Here is a 19,185-nt window from a genome sequence, read left to right on the forward strand (position 1 = left end):
ACAGTTCCAAATGCCGTCATGGAAAGGGGTTAAAAACCGTTTGTTTAGGACAGAAGCACACCAGTGTCAGCTTGTCCAATAGTTCGTTCCCTAAAAACACAACCAGCACAACTATCTAGGAAATCCCTAGAAGCATCGGTTAGTCCATTATAGAAGATATCAAGTATTTCATTTTTCTTAAGAGGATGATCAGGAAAAGCATTGAGTAATTGGAGAAGCCTCCCACAAGCTTGTGGGAGACTCTCTTCTTCAATTTGCACAGAGTTAAATATTTCCTGTAAGGCAGCTTGTTTCTTATGAGCGGGAAAATATTTTTTTAGAGAAGTAATAAATCATATCCTGGGGACTACGCACACAACCAGGAGAAAGAGTATTATACCAAGTCTTAGTATCACCCTTTAATGAGAACGGAAATAACTTGAGAATATAATACTAGCAGATTTTCTTATCATGAGCAAAAAGAGTGGCTATGTCATTCAACTTAGTAAGGTGTTCCACAACAGCTTCAGTTTTATAACCATGGAAAGGATCAGATTCAACCAGAGTAATCAACTCTGGATCGACAGAGAATTTATAATCCTTATCACCAACAAAGATAGGTGAAGTAGCAAACTTAGGATCACAATTCATTCTAGCATTCAAAGATTTTTCTTTCAGTTTGCATAATAATTTCTTAAGATCATCTCTATCATTGCAAGCAAGAAATCTCTAGTTGTCTCCTCATCCATAACATAACCTTCCGGTACCTTTGGCAATTCATATCTAGGAGAACTAGTTATAATAGGTGTTTCAAGATTTTCAGTTTCAAGCTCTTCATCAGTTTCAGCATTCTCAAAAGCTTTAGTTCCAGCAAGTTGTTCATCAAGAAATTCACCTAGTGGCACATTATCATCAAGCTAGGTACTAGCATCATCATAAATATCATTCATAGCAGAAGTAGCATCATCAATAACTTGCGACATATCAGGATTAATAACATATGGTGGTGTTGCAAGTTACTTATAACTGAAGGTGAATCAAGTGCAGAGCTAGATGGCAAGATCTTACCTCCCCTCATCTTAGAGGGGAAAACCTTAGTCTTAGCAACCTTCAGCTTCTTCATACTGATAATTTGATAATAATCCCAAGTGACTCAACAAATATAGCTATGCTCCCCAGTAATGGCGCCAGAAAAAGGTCTTGATAACCCACAAGTATAGGGGATGACAACAGTTTTCGAGGGTAGAGTATTCAACCCAAATTTATTGATTCGACACATGGGGAGCCAAAGAATATATGCAAGTATTAGCAGCTGAGTTGTCAATTCAACCACACTTTGAGATTAATTATATGCAGCACAGTGATCAGTAGCAAACTAGTATGTAGTTTTGATAGTAGTAGCAACAGCAATAGTAAAATAACAGTGAAAGCAGTGATTTTGTAGCAAGTGCAATAGTAACAGTAGTAGTAGTAACTTAGCAGAATCAGTATAAGAGAAATTCGTAGGCATTGGACCGGTGAATTTGTTGGATGATGTTCATCATATAACAGTCGTAATCTAGGGCGATATGGCACTAGCTCTAGTTCATAAATATAATGTAGGCACGTATTCTGTAAATAGTCATACATGCTTATGGAAAGAACTTGCATGACATCTTTTGTCCTACCCTCCCGTGGTAGCGGGGTTGAAAGGATCGAGATGGAGTTAGAGGGGGTCAATAGGTACAATTACAAATTTTTAATTGTTAATTAGCAATTTTAGGCAATAATGCGGAATATGAACGCAAGCCTAACAATTGCAAGTATGATGCTAAGAGCTAAGCAAGGAAAACAAGTAACACAAGTATGTGAGTAAGCAAGTACAATATGATATAAGTAAAGGCTAAGAGACAAGTAACCACAAGGAGGAAGGTAGGGTTAGGAATAACTGCAACTCCGAGAGACGAGGATGTATGTCGATGTTCACTTCATTGGAGGGAAGCTACGTCACTCTTAGACAGGTGGATGTTACCACGAAGGCACACCAACGCCACGAAGGCTCACCCTATTCTCCCTTGGAGACAACACCAAGAAGGAAGTTCTCAACCACTAGTGGTAGACCTTGGGGTGGTCTCCAAACCCTCACAAACTTTACGGGGGTAATCACAATGGTCGATTCCTCACTAAAAGAATCCTACCGCTTAGGAGTCTCCAACCTCCAAGAGTCACAAGATCCAAGGGGAAAAGCTCAAGACTTTCTCAAACCACGACTTCCTTCTGTCACAAGAAGGAGAAGGATAAGATCTTTCTTTTGATTGGAACAACTCTCTCAAACTCTCAATAATCAAACCGGGATCTAGGATTTCGTGGGTGAGCAAGAGAGACGGAGCCTAGTGTTCTTGGGGCGTGTTGGAGTGGAGTGTTCAACCTTATCTCGAAGGGTAAAGAGCTATTTATACCCACAACATATTAGAGCCGTGCGGAGTAGAAGTTGATTTGCCCGGATGTGTCACACCCTAGCTAGTCATGCATTAGAGTGTTGCATCATGTTTATTCTTTCACCAGAAACCTGAAATGGGGATGACAGAACCCCCAGTCCCCTCTGAAACCAGCTAGGGTTTACTAAAAACTTTTTCAATGAACCTGAAATGCCCTTTTAAAATGCCCATCATTTTTGTCTTGGTTCAGAACCTCTACCAAAAGTGGTGCACATTTTCCTAGGCCATCTTAGGGTTTTTGAATTAATTCATAAATATTTGAATTTGGGCATTTAAAATTATATAAAATATTTAAATGCTCAAATATCTCCAAACTAAAATGTTTCATGTTGGAAATAATCCAACTATGGACCAGGAGTAGTTTGGTGATTTTAGGAGTAGCCTAAGTATTTTATTTAATTCAACAAAGTTGCAGAAGTATTAAAAAACAGAAAACAGAAAGAAATGGAAAAAACTTACCTGGCGCCCAGCACCCGGCCCACCTGCCGGCCCAGCCCAGCGCCGCTCCAGCGAGCTGCTTGCCGGCCAGGCAGGCAGGCAGGTGCCCGACGGCGACCGCAGCGCACGCCACGCACCTGCTCGCCGCCTCGCCGCTCCCCTCGCCCGGTGACGTCGTGGATCAGCCTCTCTCGCTCCCCCGAACCCCCCAGACACCCCCTCTCCTCTCCAGCTCCTCCCCCTCGCGCTCCCCCGCCATGGCCGACGCCACCATCGCCGTGCCTTCGTCGTAGCCGTGCTCCCCGCCACCCGTGCGTCCTCTCATCGTGTCCAGGAGCTCCGCCGCTGTCCACTCCATCGAGCAAGCCGAGCCCCGAGCGCTCGCAACGCCCGAGTCCACCGCAATGACCTCGCCCGAACCGCCGTCGCCGGAGATCCCCTTCAACGCCGTCGTCGCTCCGGTCCATCTCCGGCCACACCAAGGGCTTCGTCGCACTCACTGTGAGCTTAGCCATCTTCCCCTCCCTTCCGTTCTTGCTCCCGAGCCGTGTAGCGACCTCCCGGAGCTCAACCGCACCCACCACCGTGGAGCTCGTCGCCGACGTGCTCCCGGTCATCCTCCGGCCACTCCACGGTGTCCGTCATGCTCACCGTGTCACTTAGCACCTAGCTAGCCACTCCCCGAGCCTCACCGACCCCTCTAGCGTCAAGTTCGTCTTCGGCCGAACCCCGGTGGCCGCCAAAGTCGTCGCCGGCGCCAACTCCGGCCACCCCGACCCCAACGGACTCCACCAAGAGCTGCGGCTCGTCCTCAGCTCCACTCCGGTGGTCTCCGCGACCCATTTGGTGGCCGAAACGGCCAAAACCACTTCCGCCGCCGCGTCGGGCTCGCCGGCGGCTAAACGCCGGTGCAGCCGACCCGGGTTTGACCACGGGTGGGCCCTGGTTGACTCCCCTGAGTCAATGACAGGTGGGGCCCAGCCCTGTTAATTAAACAGGTTTAGTTTTAATTAAACTTTAATTAATCTAATCACACTGACACGCGGGACCCACTGTCAGGTTTGACCCGGACGTGTTCCGTTGACCTGCTGACGTCACACTGACGTCAGGCTGACGCAATAATTGATTTTCTGGAATTAATCTAATATAGGAAATTCCAGAATATAGTTTAAACTTTAAAAATTCATAACTTTTATTCTGTAACTCCAAATCAGACAAATTATATATGAAAAATGATCAGAAAAATCCAATCTATCCATCTGTACTATTTTCATGCATGATTAAACAAGTTAACCTGATGTTTAATGCAGAACAAGGAAAAGCACTTTAAAAGGCCATGTTTGAGTTTGAAATTTGAATCTTTGATTCAAATTGGTTCAAACCCTTCTGGTCTTAGTTGCATTAGCCCAACACACTCATATTGCTATGTTTCATGCATGCATCATATTGTTGCACATTGTTTGGTGATGGTTGTGTATCGGTGTTCTTTGCGGCAGGTTCTGCCCCCGAGGAGTACCGTGATTACCCTAACGAAGAACCGTATCAGTGCATCGAACCATCAGGCAAGCAACCAACCATTTGATCATATCGATACAATCCCATGTTCTCGCTCCTGCTCTCTTTTACTGCATTAAGACAAGGCGTTTCAAACTGCTGTGTGCTACGGTAGTTGAACCCATTTCCTCTGCATGACCTGTCATTGCCACAGTAACTAGATGAAACCCACTAGCATGTGTAGGAGTTGATTGAGCCATATGTATGTGTTGTTCCTACCTTGCTATGCCTGCTATGCTTAGAGTCGTGTCAGGTCTGGTTCATCTGGGTGATGGCTAGAGTGAAATGATTATGTCGGTAATGAGAGTGGTGTGGTGAACACGATTTGGTAAAGGTATCGATGAGAGGCCATGTAGGAGTACATGGTGGGTTTTTCACTGAAGCCGACCTTAAGCACTGAGATCTGTATGTGTGATTTAAGATACAGCTACTACCATGCATTGGGCCCTGAAATATGACCCCGCTCGACTTCTTATTCACCCTAGCTCTCTGTCCAGGAGTTGCAAGTAGTTTCTGGTGTTTGTAGCCTACTGGAGGCCGTGGACAGCGTTGACCGTAGGGGTGGGCTGTGATGCGGTAGGTACGTGGCCGGGTGTACCGAATACCTGTTAGGTATCTCGGGAACCCTATTCACATCGTTCGGGGCCGTATGGGAAACCTCGGCCGGACTCCCTGCGGATGGAACCTGGATAGGCGATAAACCTGGACTAGAGGCTTAAGTGTTTAGGTAGGTCGTGGTCTACACCCACGTCGGCTTTCGCTTGAAGTCTGCCGAGCACATGTCGTGTGCAGACGCTAAGTGGTGGAAACATGTATGAAGAAGTACACCCCTGCAGGGTTATCATGATCTATTCGAATAGCCGCGTCCGCGTTAAAGGACTACTTGGTTGCCTATACAGTTCATAGACAAGTAAATGGAAACTACTAAAAGCCTCAAGATAAGTGTGAGTGCCGAGGATGGCTCTTCCGTAGGAAGACGGAGGTGGATCCTCGGTAGTGTATTGAAGTGGAGAGTAGTGGACTCGTGTGCGCAAAACCATTTCAAGTTGGAGTCTCGTAGGTTAGCCTAGCCAAGAGTCAAAGCTGGCTTGCTGCAATAACTCCACCAACCCTTCTTGATAATATGCATGTATGTAGGATCTGATGTAAGTCTTGCTGAGTACCTTTGTACTCATGTTGCTATAATTTACATTTTTACAGAAGACGCTGCAACCCCTTCTGATGGGTTCTACGTAGACGTTGACATCAATGAGTAGGCTAAGGCCCAGGTGGTGATCCTGAGCTTGTGAAGGACCACGTAGTATAGCTAGGCTTTCCAAGCCTCTTTTATTTTACTAGTTGTCTGTACTCAGACAAGTTACTTCCGCTGCTGGTTTGTATGACTGTATGACTTGAATGCTGGGTCGTGTGACCCGTACCTTTGTGTATGTTATGTATGGCTCTCTGAGCCTTAAATAAAGTACTTGTGTCATAGAGTCATGTTGTGATGCCTTGTTGTGTTTGCACATATCGAGCATATTGTGTGTATGATTGAAATGCTTGGTATGTGTGGGATCTGACTACCTAGTTGTTTATCCTTAGTAGCCTCTCTTACCGGGAAATGTCTCCTAGTGTTACCACTGAGCCATGGTAGCTTGCTACTGCTCTGGAACACTTAGGCTGGCCGGCATGTGTCCTTCTTCGTTCCTGTGTCTGTCCCTTCGGGGAAATGTCACGCATTGAGTACCGGAGTCCTGTTAGCCCGCTACAGCCCGGTTTACCGGAGTCCTGCTAGCCCAGTGCTACAGCCCGGACCCACTTGCTGATGACCGACACGTTCGTTGCTGGGTCATGGATGCCTGTCCCTGTAAGCACTGTGCCACTTTGGGTTTACGACTAGTCATGTCAGCCCGGGCTCTTTATCATATGGATGCTAGCGACACTATCATATACGTGAGCCAAAAGGCGCAAACGGTCCCGGGCAAAGGTAAGGCGACACCCGTGGGGATACCGTGCGTGAGGCCGCAAAGTGATATGGGGTGTTACAAGCTAGATCGATGTGACATCGAGTCGGGGTCCTGACAGCGTTGGCATCAGAGCCGGACTGCCTGTAGGTTCTCCAAGCCAAACTGGTCGATGTTGAGTCTAGAAATTCTTTAGTTATATGTAGGGGAATTGTTTGTGGGTTGGAACGTAAGGCTCTTTTTACTCCTTTATCTTATGACATTCTGATCTGAGTCAGTCTATTCTTCCACCGGGGGTTAAGGAATTAGGATCTATTCTCTCCATCAGGATCACGTGTTACTAATCAGTAGTACCTTATAGGTTTGATGGTTACAAGCCTAGTTCAGTTCTACTACCACATTATGTTGTTAGAATGGACTCAGAACTTTGATATGATGATGTTGAGTGTGTATGAAATCCTTTGTCAAATGTCTCAAAATCCTTCTTGAGCATTTACAGCTGTTATGCTGCCGAAATTTTGCTAGAAATTCTAATGCCTTTGCATTATGATTGTGTTTTCAGATGGCCACTCGCGACCTCAATCAAGTGGTTCGCCTGACTCGATGCCTAGATGTACCCGGTCATACCGCCATGTTGGTCAGGGTAATGACTGAGGCAGGATACCGTTGGTATCCTGAGTACACGGTCGAAGAGCAATTCCGAGACTTTAATCAAAGCCAGTATCTCTGCACTGTCAGGATATTTCCATCTTATCCTGGGTCCACCGAGCCCCTTCACTGCTCCTATGGACTCGGGGTTACTATTGAGATGGCTGTGCAGGACGCCGCCTACTCTATGATGACCATCATGCGAGTCAGGTCTGGCCTATTTCGGGACTCTGACTTCTGGTATATGCCAGGATCACTTCCGGGAGCACAAGGGTATCTCCAGGCTATCTATGCTGACCCCACCCAGGAGGATTCACGGACTCGCACTACTGCTGAGATGCTCGAGGATAAGGACCGTGAAAATCGGGCCTTGAGGTTAGAGCTCTTCAATACCCGTGCTGACCATTGGGCCACATTGGCTCGGTTTGCACCGGCGGTGCAAGCTGGATATTCGGATATGCGCGATCTCTATTCTGTGAGATCTGCTCTGCCAGACGTGATGGGTTGGCGTGATGTAGGAGGCATCACCCCACCTCGCGGTCCCTGCAGGCCACCGTCTGTTGGTCCAAGACCTCATCCTAGTCCCTATGGTCCACAAGCTCCGCGAGATCGTCTATTTCCGGATGATCATGTTGAGCTTCCAGGCTATGGAGGTGATTTCTACGAGGACTACTACGGATCGGTCTGAGTTAGTGGTAGTATCACTTGTTCATGTTAGTTGTGTCGTCTATCGTCCTGCGTGACTCGTGGGATATGACCTAGTTTGTATCGCCTTCCGGAGGTGTAGAAAAATAATGTGTAGGAGCTTGGAATGCCTCCGATGAGATGTAATCCTCTTTTCACCGTAATAGTACCTTGTTTGGTCTTGTACTAAACCTTGTATGGTGTGTATGACGATGCAATAAAGAAGCAGTTTCTGTATCTACCATGTCATACGGATGATCATCTTGCATTCCGAGTTATTACTTACATTATGTATCCTATGTCGGAATTTTATCATCCTGACTAAATCATTGTCTTGTTTACCTAGGATGGTCAACACGCGCACTAACCCTGCTCCTCAAGAGCAGGCCGAAGGCAGTGAAGTCAGGAATGCAAATCTGCCTCATCCTCCTTCCCTAGCCGAGGTTATGATGGAAGCCAAAAGAAACAAGCGGGAGACCAACCGTTTGTTGGAGCGTATTGAACAGAACACGGCACGCCATCAGAGGACTAACGTGGTGTCACTCAGTGATTTCATCAAGTTACACCCACCCACGTTCCACCACTCTGTCGAGCCTCTCGACGCTGATGACTGGCTTCGCAGTATCTCTCACAAACTGCGTTCCGCGTTAGTAGCTGAGGCTGACAAGGTCACCTTTGCTGCATATCATCTTGAAGGCCCCGCCAGTCTATGGTGGGAGAATTATGGAGCTATGCGCCTAGCGGGCCATGTCACTACTTGGGCTGAATTCAGCGAGGCTTTCCGTGAACATCACATTCCGGAGGGTCTCATGGACCGTAAACGTGAGGAATTTTGCAGTTTCACTCAGGGCCGACTCTCTGTGGATGCTTACAGCAGGGAGTTCGGTAACCTCGCACGATATGCAACTGAGGAAGTTTCTACTGATGCCAAGAAGCAAGCAAGGTTCCGTAAGGGGCTTAGTCCTGAGCTTCGCCGCGACCTCCGTCTGCATGAGTGCACATCTTTTCAGAAACTTGTTAACAAGGCCATCAGTGCTGAAACTGGTCAGACTGATTATGATGCAACACGCAAGCATGGCCGTGACATGGGTTCCTCATCCGGTGCTGGTCCTCAGAAGCGCCGCGTGTGGGTGCCCAACACCGCCCTGCCACCCAGGTTCACACCGAGGCCATCTTTCCAGGCGCCTCGCCCTGTTCAACAGTCTGCACCAGCCAAGCCCTATGGGGGTCCAACCAACAATGCTCCTCCACGTACCAGTTCCGTGACTTGTTTCAAGTGTGGGGAATCTGGTCACTATATGCGTGAGTGTCCCCAGACCAACCCCAACCAGTCTGCTAAAGCTGTTGGCCGTGGCAAACCGACAGGGAAAGTGTTCCACGCCAAGCCGGCCACCGCTACACGTGGCCATGTCAACTGTATCTCTGCCGAAGAAGCTCAAGAGGATCCCAACGTCGTTCTCGGTACGCTCCTTGTTAATTGCCACCCGGCATCTGTTCTTTTCGATACAGGAGCCTCTCATTCATTTATATCCGAGAACTATGCTCGTTTGCATAACACCGCATTCTGTAACATGCCATCCACTATGGAAATTTCTACTCCCGGTTCTAGATGGCAGACCTCCAGGGTAAGTTATGGAAATGAAATCCAAGTCGACAGACTTGTTTTCCTTGCATCTTTGATAGCTCTCAAATTTTCAGATATTAATATCATTTTGGGTATGGACTGGATGTCAGCTCATCATGCCAAAATTGATTGCTTCTCTAGGACTGTTCAACTCACTCATCCTTCGGGGAAGATAGTCAATGTCTTGACCCGATTAGCCAAGCGACAATTATATTCTCTTAACGCCAGCCCTTTGCCAGACCTTGAGGACGTTCCGGTAGTCCGTGACTTTCCGGATGTCTTCCCAGAGGAATTGCCAGGTGTTCCACCTGACAGGGATGTTGAGTTCGTAATAGACCTCATTCCAGGAACCGTTCCGATTGCTAGAAGACCCTATAAGATGGCACCACTAGAACTAGCCGAGCTTAAGAAACAACTCGATGAGTCCTTGAAAAAGGGTTTCATCCGACCTAGTTCATCTCCGTGGGCTTGCCCCGTCCTCTTCGTCAAGAAGAAGGATGGTACGGACCGGATGGTTGTAGATTATCGACCTGTCAATTTGGTCACAATCAAGAACAAATATCCGCTTCCCAGGATCAACGACCTGTATGATCAGCTCGCTGGATCCTCAGTCTTCTCCAAGATGGATTTGAGGTTGGGCTACCATCAAATCAAAATCAGAAACGGGGACATTCCTAAAACGGCCTTTGTTACTCGTTATGGCCAATACGAGTACACCGTCATGTCTTTCGGTTTAACCAACGCTCCAGCCACCTTTTCTCGGTTAATGAACTCAATCTTCATGGAGTATTTGGATAAATTCGTCGTGGTTTACCTAGATGATATACTCATCTACTCCAAGAACGAGGAAGAACATGCCGAACATCTAAGGCTAGTGTTGAAGAAACTTCGAGAGCACCGCCTTTATGCCAAGTTTTCCAAATGTGAATTTTGGTTGTCAGAAGTGACCTATCTGGGTCATGTAATATCTGGTAAAGGTATTGCTGTTAACCCTGAGCGAGTTCAAGCCGTCCTTAATTGGACTCCACCTGAATCGGTCAAGCAAGTTCGGAGTTTCCTTGGCCTAGCGAGCTATTGTCGTCGCTTTGTCGAGAACTTCTCCAAAGTTGCTAAACCTCTAACCGAACTCCTTAAGAAGGATAAAAAGTTTGAATGGACTCCACAATGTGAGCACAGCTTTCAGGAACTGAAAAGACGCCTGACTTCTGCTCCCGTTCTGGTACCGCCAGACTTCTCTAAGGACTTTGTTATCTACTGCGACGCCTCGCGACAAGGACTAGGCTGTATTCTCATGCAAGATCGGCATGTAATTGCTTACGCCTCACGGCAATTGCACCCACATGAGGAGAATTATCCTACTCATGATCTAGAGCTTGCAGCTGTAGTCTATGCACTTAAAACCTGGCGACATTACCTCCTCGGTAATCGTTGCGAAATATTCACTGATCACCAAAGTCTGAAGTACATCTTCACCCAACCGGATTTGAATCTCAGGCAAAGACGTTGGGTCGAGTTGATCACAGATTTCGACTTAGGAATAACTTACACCCCAGGGAAAGCCAACGTCATGGCTGATGCACTAAGTCGTAAATCTTATTGTAACAACCTGATGTTACAACAAAGTCAACCGCTTCTCCATGAGGAATTTCGGAAGCTTAACCTTCACATTGTTCCTCAAGGATTTCTTTCCACCTTGGTGGCGAAACCTACTCTTACGGATCAAATCATCGCTGCCCAGAAGCGAGATAAGGGAATAGCTAAGATCAAGGAGAACATTGCTAGCGGAGATGCTAGTTGTTTCTCCACAAATGATCATGGTGTTGTGTACTTTGGGAACCGTTTAGTGGTTCCCAAGAACCAGCATCTACGACAGTTGATCCTTAAGGAGGCTCATGAATCCCCTCTCACCATTCATCCGGGTAGTACCAAGATGTATCAGGACCTACGCCAGAGGTTCTGGTGGACTAGGATGAAGAGAGAAATTGCTCAGTATATTGCTAATTGCGACGTCTGTCGTCGTGTAAAAGCAGAGCATCAACGGCCTGCTGGCACCCTTCAGCCCCTAGCTATTCCTGAATGGAAATGGGATAAAATTGGTATGGATTTCATTACCGGTTTTCCCAGGACCAAGAGAGGGAATAATGCTATCTTTGTCGTTGTCGATCGTCTTTCCAAAGTGGCCCATTTCTTACCTGTTCGTGAGAGTATAACCGCTAGTCAGCTGGCAGACCTATACATCTCCCGAATAGTGTCTCTCCATGGTGTTCCTTTGGAAATTAACTCGGATCGAGGAAGTCTTTTCACCTCTCGATTTTGGGAAAGTTTCCAAAACGCTATGGGAACCCGCCTTTCCTTTAGCACCGCTTTTCACCCTCAATCGAGTGGTCAAGTAGAACGCGTCAACCAGATCCTAGAAGACATGCTTCGAGCCTCTGTTATCTCATTCGGAATGGATTGGGAGAAATGCCTTCCATTTGCCGAATTTGCTTACAACAACAGCTATCAATCTAGCTTGGGTAAAGCCCCTTTTGAAGTTCTCTATGGACGACGGTGTCGAACACCCCTTAACTGGTCAGAGACCGGGGAAAGACAATTCTTTGGCCCGGATATGATTCATGAAGCAGAAGAGCAAGTTCGCATCGTTCGTGAAAAGTTGAAAACAGCCCAATCTCGTCAAAAGAGTCAATATGACCGAAAACATAAGGCTATGACTTTCGAGGTTGACGAGAAGGCTTACCTTCGGGTTAACCCTTTGAAGGGAACCCATCGTTTCGGTATCAAAGGCAAATTGGCTCCTCGTTACATTGGACCTTTTCGCATTCTCGCTAAACGAGGAGAAGTTGCCTACCAGTTGGAACTACCTCCGCACCTCTCCAGAGTCCACGATGTCTTCCACGTTTCTCAACTCAGGCGTTGCTTCTCGGATCCTATCCGTGGAGTGGACTACGAAACGCTTGATCTCCAAGATAATCTTACATATCGAGAGTACCCCATTCGTATCCTCGATCAGGCCGAGCGTACCACTCGACGTCATAATATCAAGTTTCTCAAAGTTCAATGGTCGCACCATTCTGAGGATGAAGCAACTTGGGAAAGGGAGGATCGTCTTCGACTCGAGTATCCCGCCTTCTTCCCGGAGGAACCCAAATCTCGGGACGAGATTCTTTTGAGTGGGGGTGAGTTGTCACACCCTAGCTAGTCATGCATTAGAGTGTTGCATCATGTTTATTCTTTCACCAGAAACCTGAAATGGGGATGACAGAACCCCCAGTCCCCTCTGAAACCAACTAGGGTTTACTAAAAACTTTTTCAATGAACCTGAAATGCCCTTCTAAAATGCCCATCATTTTTGTCTTGGTTCAGAACCTCTGCCAAAAGTGGTGCACATTTTCCTAGGCCATCTTAGGGTTTTTGAATTAATTCATAAATATTTGAATTTGGGCATTTAAAATTATATAAAATATTTAAATGCTCAAATATCTCCAAACTAAAATGTTTCATGTTGGAAATAATCCAACTATGGACCAGGAGTAGTTTGGTGATTTTAGGAGTAGCCTAAGTATTTTATTTAATTCAACAAAGTTGCAGAAGTATTAAAAAAACAGAAAACAGAAAGAAATGGAAAAAACTTACCTGGCGCCCAGCACCCGGCCCACCTGCCGGCCCAGCCCAGCGCCGCTCCAGCGAGCTGCTTGCCGGCCAGGCAGGCAGGCAGGTGCCCGACGGCGACCGCAGCGCACGCCACGCACCTGCTCGCCGCCTCGCCGCTCCCCTCGCCCGGTGACGTCGTGGATCAGCCTCTCTCGCTCCCCCGAACCCCCCAGACACCCCCTCTCCTCTCCAGCTCCTCCCCCTCGCGCTCCCCCGCCATGGCCGACGCCACCATCGCCGTGCCTTCGTCGTAGCCGTGCTCCCCGCCACCCGTGCGTCCTCTCATCGTGTCCAGGAGCTCCGCCGCTGTCCACTCCATCGAGCAAGCCGAGCCCCGAGCGCTCACAACGCCCGAGTCCACCGCAACGACCTCGCCCGAACCGCCGTCGCCGGAGATCCCCTTCAACGCCGTCGTCGCTCCGGTCCATCTCCGGCCACACCAAGGGCTTCGTCGCACTCACTGTGAGCTTAGCCATCTTCCCCTCCCTTCCGTTCTTGCTCCCGAGCCGTGTAGCGACCTCCCGGAGCTCAACCGCACCCACCGCCGTGGAGCTCGTCGCCGACGTGCTCCCGGTCATCCTCCGGCCACTCCACGGTGTCCGTCATGCTCACCGTGTCACTTAGCACCTAGCTAGCCACTCCCCGAGCCTCACCGACCCCTCTAGCGTCAAGTTCGTCTTCGGCCGAACCCCGGTGGCCGCCAAAGTCGTCGCCGGCGCCAACTCCGGCCACCCCGACCCCAACGGACTCCACCAAGAGCTGCGGCTCGTCCTCAGCTCCACTCCGGTGGTCTCCGCGACCCATTTGGTGGCCGAAACGGCCAAAACCACTTCCGCCGCCGCGTCGGGCTCGCCGGCGGCTAAACGCCGGTGCAGCCGACCCGGGTTTGACCACGGGTGGGCCCTGGTTGACTCCCCTGAGTCAATGACAGGTGGGGCCCAGCCCTGTTAATTAAACAGGTTTAGTTTTAATTAAACTTTAATTAATCTAATCACACTGACACGCGGGACCCACTGTCAGGTTTGACCCGGACGTGTTCCGTTGACCTGCTGACGTCACACTGACGTCAGGCTGACGCAATAATTGATTTTCTGGAATTAATCTAATATAGGAAATTCCAGAATATAGTTTAAACTTTAAAAATTCATAACTTTTATTCTGTAACTCCAAATCAGACAAATTATATATGAAAAATGATCAGAAAAATCCAATCTATCCATCTGTACTATTTTCATGCATGATTAAACAAGTTAACCTGATGTTTAATGCAGAACAAGGAAAAGCACTTTAAAAGGCCATGTTTGAGTTTGAAATTTGAATCTTTGATTCAAATTGGTTCAAACCCTTCTGGTCTTAGTTGCATTAGCCCAACACACTCATATTGCTATGTTTCATGCATGCATCATATTGTTGCACATTGTTTGGTGATGGTTGTGTATCGGTGTTCTTTGCGGCAGGTTCTGCCCCCGAGGAGTACCGTGATTACCCTAACGAAGAACCGTATCAGTGCATCGAACCATCAGGCAAGCAACCAACCATTTGATCATATCGATACAATCCCATGTTCTCGCTCCTGCTCTCTTTTACTGCATTAAGACAACGCGTTTCAAACTGCTGTGTGCTACGGTAGTTGAACCCATTTCCTCTGCATGACCTGTCATTGCCAGAGTAACTAGATGAAACCCACTAGCATGTGTAGGAGTTGATTGAGCCATATGTATGTGTTGTTCCTACCTTGCTATGCCTGCTATGCTTAGAGTCGTGTCAGGTCTGGTTCATCTGGGTGATGGCTAGAGTGAAATGATTATGTCGGTAATGAGAGTGGTGTGGTGAACACGATTTGGTAAAGGTATCGATGAGAGGCCATGTAGGAGTACATGGTGGGTTGTTTCATTGAAGCCGACCTTAAGCACTGAGATCTGTATGTGTGATTTAAGATACACCTACTACCATGCATTGGGCCCTAAAATATGACCCCACTCGACTTCTTATTCACCCTAGCTCTCTGTCCAGGAGTTGCAAGCAGTTTCTGGTGTTTGTAGCCTACTGGAGGCCGTGGACAGCGCTGACCGTAGGGGTGGGCTGTGATGCGGTAGGTACGTGGCCGGGTGTACCGAATACCCGTTAGGTATCTTGGGAACCCTGTTCACATCGTTCGGGGCCGTATGGGAAACCTCGGCCGGACTCCCTGCGGATGGAACCTGGATAGGCGATAAACCTGGACTAGAGGCTTAAGTGTTTAGGTAGGTCGTGGTCTACACCCACGTCGGTTTTTGCTTGAAGTCTGCCGAGCACATGTCGTGTGCAGACGCTAAGTGGTGGAAACATGTATGAAGAAGTACACCCCTGCAGGGTTATCATGATCTATTCGAATAGCCGCGTCCGCGGTAAAGGACTACTTGGTTGCCTATACAGTTCATAGACAAGTAAATGGAAACTACTAAAAGCCTCAAGATAAGTGTGAGTGTCGAGGATGGCTCTTCCGTAGGAAGACGGAGGTGGATCCTCGGTAGTGTATTGAAGTGGAGAGTAGTGGACTCGTGTGCGCAAAACCATTTCAAGTTGGAGTCTCGTAAGTTAGCCTAGCCAAGAGTCAAAGCTGGCTTGCTGCAATAACTCCACCAACCCTTCTTGATAATATGCATGTATGTAAGATCTGATATAAGTCTTGCTGAGTACCTTTGTACTCATGTTGCTATAATTTACATTTTTTACAGAAGACGCTGCAACCCCTTCTGATGGGTTCTACGTAGACGTTGACATCAATGAGTAGGCTAAGGCCCAGGTGGTGATCCTGAGCTTGTGAAGGACCACGTAGTATAACTAGGCTTTCCAAGCCTCTTTTATTTTACTAGTTGTCTGTACTCAGACAAGTTACTTCCGCTGCTGGTTTGTATGACTGTATGACTTGAATGCTGGGTTGTGTGACCCGTACCTTTGTGTATGTTATGTATGGCTCACTGAGCCTTAAATAAAGTACTTGTGTCATAGAGTCATGTTGTGATGCCTTGTTGTGTTTGCACATATCGAGCATATTGTGTGTATGATTGAAATGCTTGGTATGTGTGGGATCTGACTACCTAGTTGTTTATCCTTAGTAGCCTCTCTTACCGGGAAATGTCTCCTAGTGTTATCACTGAGCCATGGTAGCTTGCTACTGCTCTGGAACACTTAGGCTGGCCGGCATGTGTCCTTCTTCGTTCCTGTGTCTGTCCCTTCGGGGAAATGTCACGCATTGAGTACCGGAGTCCTGTTAGCCCGCTACAGCCCGGTTTACCGGAGTCCTGCTAGCCCATTGCTACAGCCCGGACCCACTTGTTGATGACCGACACGTTCGTTGCTGGGTCATGGATGCCTGTCCCTGTAAGCACTGTGCCACTTTGGGTTTACGACTAGTCATGTCAGCCCGGGCTCTTTATCATATGGATGCTAGCGACACTATCATATACGTGAGCCAAAAGGCGCAAACGGTCCCGGGCAAAGGTAAGGCGACACCCGTGGGGATACCGTGCGTGAGGCCGCAAAGTGATATGGGGTGTTACAAGCTAGATCGATGTGACATCGAGTCGGGGTCCTGACAGGATGATCTGGATTACCATCTGAATGATCTGGACAACATTTGAATGATATGAGTGTAAGCCCAGATGCAAGTGGTAAAAAGCAAAGCTGCGAGAAGGTCGAATGGTCCATAGGACAGCCCAGATGATCTGGACAAAGCCCGGGTGATCCGAGTACCAGTCTGGATGATCCGACCTCATCCAACGAGGTTATGTTGGTGAGAAGGGGTGTATTACCCGGATGATCCGGGACAAGGTCCGGACGATCCGGCTACAACCAATGTCGAAGGATGGCCCCTGGAGGCATTACCCGAATGATCCGGAAACAGGTCCGGACGATCCGTCTTAGCCCAGATGATCCGGGACCTTGTCAAGATGATCCGGCTAGGAACCTATATGTGGAGAGAAAGTGGAGTAGGTTTTGGCTAAGTAGTTTTCCTAGGGATTTTTGGTCTCTGTGAAAACATCTCGTGAACCAGACTGTGAGCAAGCCTTGAATATACACTTCGAATCCCCTCTTAATAGTGCGGGATCCCTATTACTCGAGAAACATATAAAGGAACCAAGATGCTTCGTTTTGCTTCTTTCCTCGTTGGTTATCTTCTTGAGCAATATCTCATTTGATTTGTCCATGATCCATATTTTTAAAGGGTTTTTATTTCTATGCCCCTGGTTCGTTAATTGTACTCATTCATCCCCAGGCTCTTAACTTTTGCTCACTTTTCCCCACTCCCTTAACTGAAACCCTCAGAATAGATTACAACGGACGTTGTCGTCGGGTCAATGCCTTTGACTGTTAACTCCGCCGAGTGGGGCCGCGTTGGGTCAATTCCACCTTTGACCATTAACTCTAATGAGTGGTGCCGCTCCCGTTCCGCCCTGGACGAACCCGTATAGTGGTTTTGTATACTGACCGTACAGTGGTATTCGTATACATGGGCGCATGCAACTGACCGCGGTCGTGGGGTAGCACGTGTCCATGGGACATGCCCAAAACGTCCCATCGTATAAAGAGGGGGAACCACCTATAATGCCCACGATGCGATTATATCTCCCACGTGTCGAGGCACAACTCAGAGGCATAACCGCATGGTGGTTTTGTCGCAAGAAGGGTCATCTTCACACAATCCCATGTAATGAACAAGAATGGGATAAAGAGTGTTGGCTTTCAATCGCCACTTCACACAATACTTAAATAAATCATACATCATCCAAAGTACACACACATAAACCGACTACGGTTACATCCAAATGAAAAGAAGATAACCCCAAATTCTAGATTCCCGATCGTCCCAACTGGGTTCCACTACTTATCATCAAGAAACGAAACATAGTAACGACCAAGGTCCTCGTCGAACTCCCACTTGAGCTCGGTAGCATCACCTGCACTGGCATCATTGGCACCTGCAACTATTTTGGTAGTATCTGTGAGCCATGAGGACTCAACAATTTCAAAACCCGCGAGATGAAGACTATTTAAGCTTATGGGTAGGATGTGGTAATGAGGTGGAGTTGCAGCAAGCGCTAAGCAAATATGGTGGCTAACTTACAAGTACAAGAGTAAGATTAGAAGCTACGCAACGGTCGTGAAGCTCGAAGTGATCAAGAAGTGATCCTGAAACTACTTACGTTCATACATAACCCAAACCGTGCTCACTTCCCAGACTCCGAGACCATCACGGCTACACACGCGGTTGATGCATTTTAATTAAGTCAAGTGTCAAGTTCTCTACAACCGGATATTAACAAATTCCCATCTGCCACATAACCGCGAGCACGGCTCTTGAAAGTTTATACCCTGCAGGGGTGTCCCAACTTAGCCCATCACAAGCTCTCACGATCAATGAAGGATATTCCTTCTCCCGAAACAACCCGATCAGACTCGGAATCCCGGTTACAAGACATTTCGGCAATGGTAAAACAAGACCAGCAAGACCACCTGAATATGCTGAAAAATCCCGATAGGAGCTGCACATATCTCATTCTCAAGGCACACCGGATGAGCGAAGCGTTGTAACATCCCAAATTTCCAATTTGGCATGTTATACATAGATCATCCATGCATATCATATTTCATTGCTTTTTTGTTTGCAATCCTCGAAATCCTAAGCAACTCAAGGACCTTCGGAGAGAGTTGGGGATTTTCTAATTTTCATATTTGAAATTCTCATCAAATAGTGAAGACGAGGATTTGATGTTAATTATTTTCTCTCCAAAAAATATTTCATTTTAAAATATTAAAAAAGAGGGGAGATAATATGACTTCTCCAAAATAATTGAAATATCGGAGGAAAAATGTTAAAATCATTTTTGGGATTTTTTATTTGAATTTATTCGGGATTTTATTGCCCTAGAAAAATGTTGCATGTTTTAAAATTGCATTTTAGGGGCCAAGAAAAGTTCATCTTGTTCTAAATATTTTATTTAGACGGAGAAAACTTGTTTTGGAATTTTTAGGTTTTTATTTATTTTTCTAGGAATTTTTCTTTCGGCGGAATGTTTAAAAAAAAAAATTAACCTCGCGCCCGACTGGGCCGAAGACCCAGCCGAGCAGGCCGGCCCAGCCAGCCGCCGCCGCCTTCCCCGCCCGCGCGCCGTGCGCGGCATGGACGCCGAGGGCGGGTCCAAGC

Source organism: Triticum aestivum, chromosome 6B, assembly GCF_018294505.1.
Source record: "Triticum aestivum cultivar Chinese Spring chromosome 6B, IWGSC CS RefSeq v2.1, whole genome shotgun sequence".
NCBI lineage: Eukaryota > Viridiplantae > Streptophyta > Magnoliopsida > Poales > Poaceae > Triticum > Triticum aestivum.